This window comes from Falco cherrug, chromosome 19 (assembly GCF_023634085.1).
Source record: "Falco cherrug isolate bFalChe1 chromosome 19, bFalChe1.pri, whole genome shotgun sequence".
In the NCBI taxonomy this organism is placed as follows: Eukaryota; Metazoa; Chordata; class Aves; order Falconiformes; family Falconidae; genus Falco; species Falco cherrug.
The window spans coordinates 514393-519275 of record NC_073715.1 but is presented as its reverse complement, the minus strand read 5'-3'; the positions used below and the strand labels follow the sequence as shown (position 1 = coordinate 519275).

General features: G+C 51.9%; 1 pseudogene; it reads left to right on the top strand.

The window, feature by feature from the left end:
- Positions 1 to 494: 494 nt before the first annotated feature.
- On the top strand, positions 495 to 1428 carry LOC129734291 (olfactory receptor 14C36-like; annotated as a pseudogene).
- The last annotated feature ends 3455 nt before the right edge of the window (positions 1429 to 4883 follow it).

Sequence of the window (4883 nt, the reverse complement as noted above, 5' to 3'; positions counted from 1 at the left end):
AGAGGGATGGAGAGAGCAGAGTCCCTGCCTCTGCCCTAAGGCACAGACAGTGGCCTTGCCTCTCAGCACTCACTCTGCTCTCCCTGAGCACAGCACAAACCCCTCCTGACCTGACTCTGGCCATGGCCGTTGCTCTGCACGGGCAGAGCCGATGCTGACAGGCCCTTCTGCGCTGGGAGCAGTTTGGGCTGAGCCAGTGCAAGGCCAGGACTGGCCCCTGCCCCCACGGTTCCCATGAAGCCCCTGCTGCAGAGCAGGGCTCACTGCTGGGCAGCCAGCGGGCACAGCCCCTGCTCCTCACAGCACACTCGGCCAGCACTCAGCACAGCTCCAGCCACGGCTCGGAAGGGAGCTCTCCTAGGAACGGCAGAGGGGGACATGGGGCACCGGGGGCGCATCTAGGAGAAACGGCTTTCACTTGCCTTAACAGAAGAATTGCCTGACTTGTCACTACTTTTCCTCCTTGAGCAGGTTCCCATGCCCAGAGGCAGCAGATGTCCAACAGCAGCTCCATCACCCAGTTCCTCCTCCTGGCATTGGCAGACACGCGGGAGCTGCAGCTCTTGCACTTCTGGCTCTCCCTGGGCATCTACCTGGCTGCCCTCATGGCCAATGGCCTCATCATCACTGCCATAGTCTGCGACCACCACCTGCAAACCCCCATGTACTTCTTCCTCCTCAACCTCTCTCTCATCGACCTGGGCTCCATCTCCACCACTCTCCCCAAAGCCATGGCCAACTCCCTCTGGGACACCAGGGACATCTCCTACTCAGGATGTGCTGCAAAGCTCTTCCTGATTGTCTTTTTCCTTTCAGCAGAGTGTTCTCTCCTCACCGTCATGGCCTATGACCGCTACATGGCCATCTGCCAGCCCCTGCACTACGGGACCCTGCTGGGCAGCAGAGCTTGTGTCCACATGGCAGCAGCTGCCTGGGCCAGTGGGTTTCTCTATGCTGCGCTGCACACGGCCAATACACTGTCACTGCCGCTCTGCCAAGGCAATGCCCTGGGACAGGTCTTCTGTGAAATCCCACAGATCCTCAAGCTCTCCTGCTCACACACCTACCTCAGGGAAGTGGGGCTTATTGTGTCTGGTGCCTCTTTATTCTTTGGGTGTTTCGTTTTCATTGTGCTGTCCTATGTGCAGATCTTCAGGGCTGTGCTGAGGATCCCCTCTGAGCAGGGACGGCACAAAGCCTTTTCCACGTGCCTCCCTCACCTGGCCGTGATCTCCCTTTCTCAGCACTGGCATGTTTGCCCACCTGAAGCCCCCCTCCATCTCCTCCCCATCCCTGGACCTGGTGGTGGCAGTTCTCTACTTGGTGGTGCCTCCAGCAGTGAACCCCCTCATCTACAGCATGAGGAACCAGGAGCTGAAGGACGCACTGAAGAAGCTGATGCAGTCAGGTGTCTCTCAGCAGCACTGAACTGCCTGAATCTCCTCACAAGGCATTTCCTGGTCATCTCTGGAACATCCTGTGCATTTAGCACTTTTAATGTCACAATTGTGTTTCTCCTAGAATGTTTGCATGCACTCCACTTCCTCAAAGGAATGAACCCAGCCTGCCTGACCCAGAGGCTTTTGTACGTTTGCATCCAGGATGGTGCAGCTGGACTCCTGTGTCACATCTCTGTAATTTAAGGGGCTTGTGTAGTGAAGATATCTATCAAGTTCCCCAGAGAGTAAAGCACCAGTGTAGAGCTCAGCTGTGTGAGTGTGCAAAGTTGGGGCAAATAACAGGGTGGGGGCACACGGCAGGGTGTCCTGGTGCAAATCCTTGGGTCACGGTGAAGGAAGCAAGGCAGTAATCGGGTGGGACACAGGGCTCTGCTCAGTGCCATGTTCCCTGGATACCCAGGGGAAGCTGCCCCAGGTGCCCCAAGATGTCCTAAGCATCAGTCGTTTCCTTTGCTTGTTGTACACCCCAGTCGCTACGAGGAACATTTGCTGCATGGTCAGCTCTGTCATCCTTAGTGGCTCAGTGATACCCAACTCCATTGCAACTCTAAATGTAAATGGAGCCACTTTCCTACTGTCACTGGTTACACACAAGTCCCATAGCTCTTGCCACAGTTGGCCACTCAGCCAAGGCTGTGGTCAGACATCTCCAAATAGATCATGTCCTCACGGCTTTGCTTTGACAAATAGTGAAGCAAACCACTGACGGAGATCCCACCAACTGGCCTGGGTCCAGTCTTTCACTCTCCATGTTATCTCAAATAAACCCCAGTTTCTCAGCCTCTCCTTGTCCATAACATGATCCAGGTCCCAACCATCCTTCTGGCTTCTGCAGGACTTGCTCCAGTCGGTCAGGGTCTTTCTTGTGCGGGGGAGCCCCACTGTGGGCTCAGCAGTCTTGATGTGGTCCTGTGGAGGGTTAACCATGGCCAGCACCCAGCCAGCCACCCAGCTGTTCATCTGCTCCCCTGACTCAACAGGACAAAGGGAAAAAATAAACCAGTGATGCTCCTGGGTCAAGGTACAGGCAGAGAGACTACTTACCGATCCCTGTCATAGCCAAACATGTGTTGTCTTGCCAAAGATCAATTTCATTCATTGCCAATTAAAACAAGATGTTGATTGTGAGAAACAATGACCAAAACATTGAAGACCATTCCCCAGTTTCTCCCAGGGCTAAATTACTCCATTGATCCCAATTCACCTACACAAGCACACCCTGAGAGGTGTAGGGGGGATGTTGAAGAGGGTTGATGGCACAGGAAACCGCTGCTGCTCCTTCCTCGTCACACTTCTGCCCTGCTCCAGCGTGGGTCCTCTCCATAGACCCTGCTATCTTTGCGGTCAAGGGTATGCATTGTTCATTTCATTCTGTCTTGCTTGTGTCCTTGAAACTCAGAGAATGACAGAGAACGTTGACATTGGAAGGGACCTCTGGAGATCACCCAGGGAAACCCGCTAGGAGAGGCACGGCCAGCTGCAGGAGTGGTCTGGAAACTAGGACCATGCGCGGCAATCAGTTAGCTGAGGGGAATGTGCTCGAGCTTGTCTAGACAACAATTAACATGATGAGGCATGTTTGCAGAGCACAGGGGAGTGGGAGACGGATGGCACCAAGCTTGGCGCCAAGGAAAGGTAACACTTTGCGGTTAATTGATGGTAGTTAACCACCAATCAGGGATTGCCTAGTATGCAATGCTTAGCTTCAAGAACCAATTAGTTTAAAACGCGCAGCTTCTGAAAGTGTATAAAAACGCGTGCTTCTGTACAATAAATTGACATTTGCTTGCATCAAGCTGCGTCCCGTCTCTTCATTCGCCGCAAATTGGTGACCCCGACGTGATGCGTTTAAGGATCTGACGTGAAGGGCTCTCGAATCGCCTATCTGAGCGACATGCAGCGAATCCCACAGAACTCTGAATGATCTGCTGAAAGGAAGCAGGAGCCGGCCTGAAATCCCTCCGGAGTTGAGAGGTGAGCTGTGGGAAATCCGTAACGGGGAATCAGGCTTCGTCCCCAGAAAGAGACGTATATGGACTCATAAAGGGTCTTCTAGTCAGATCCGGGAGTCCGTGCCTCAGTCTCCTCAAATGGTGACCCCTATGGTGGTGTTCCCAAGCCTTGGAAGAATAAGGACGGAACTGGTCTGTACAAAAAGCCAGCTCGTGGAAGAGGGCTGCGTTCTGGAGGAGACGTCTTGGCTGAACGATCGTCTTGCTGGCTGGACCAGGCGGACAACCTAAACCCCGAGGATAACACCTGTATTCATCGAGACAGGTGAGCAGCCAAGAAACTTTAGAGACTTTGAAAGAATGAAAGTGTGTACAGACAGCAGCCAATTGTATGATGCTGCCGCGGAGGGGAACTCCGTGTCGGGAATGCATTTAACATCTTGGTGGCAAATTCTGACTACTCTTTGCCAAGTGTGGACTAATTCTACTAGCGGTGCTAAACCAGAGGAAGCTGTAAATTCCACCGACAGCGTGACTCTTCTCAAGACACCGTCAGCGATGGCGATTCTGTCCACACCTCCTCTGCCCCCAAAGCTTCTGTCACTGATTGCAGCGACCCTCACAACACAGGACCAAGCACGGGAACAGGACAACTCGGACAATGATTTTATTGATACTGATAAACCTTTTGATCCAGGTCCTATAGATCTGGAAAAGAGCTAGACCTTTCCCCCATCCCCTTGTCTCTCCCGATGCATTGATTGTATTTTTGGGGAGGGTGAAAGGGAGTGTGAGGGATTGGTGGCAGGAATGCAAGTGGGAATCAGTTCAGTGATGGGTTTGGGGAGTTGCTAGGGCATGTTCAGTATTTTGTCAGACAAATCAACCTGCAGAGTGGCAGCCTGTGCAATACGAGGCTGTTAAAGGGTTAAGCAAAGCAGTGCGGGAAGGGAGGATTTATAATGCATTTGCTATGTCCCTTCTTGAAGTGATGGCAGAGCCTTATACACTCACACTGCATGATTGGAAGTTACTGCTTTGTATGGTACTAACTGATACAGTATATGATGTGGTTATTTGATTTTTGTGAGCTACCTGTAGTGGCCTTGACTGAAAACCTTAATCGGGGAATTGCTGTTAACTATGAGCAGATAGCTGGAGCAATTAACTGTGCCGATTCTGTGACTCAGGCAAGGTATGCCAGGGACAACTGCTTGCAAATGAATGAGATGGCTATTAAAGCAGTCAGGGTGCGGGAGTCTTGCCACAGTCTTGCAGGGTCCTAGAGAGTCACTAACTTTAATACTAACTTGATTGATTGGCTTCAGAATATTTTGCAACAAGTCGAACTTCAGGAAGCTCAAGGGTTGCTTTTAAAACAACTAGCTGTGATAATGTCAATGAAAATTGTAAACGGGCAACTTTCACAATCGCAACCCCAACATGTGTCAAATGATTGTAACGCAGAACT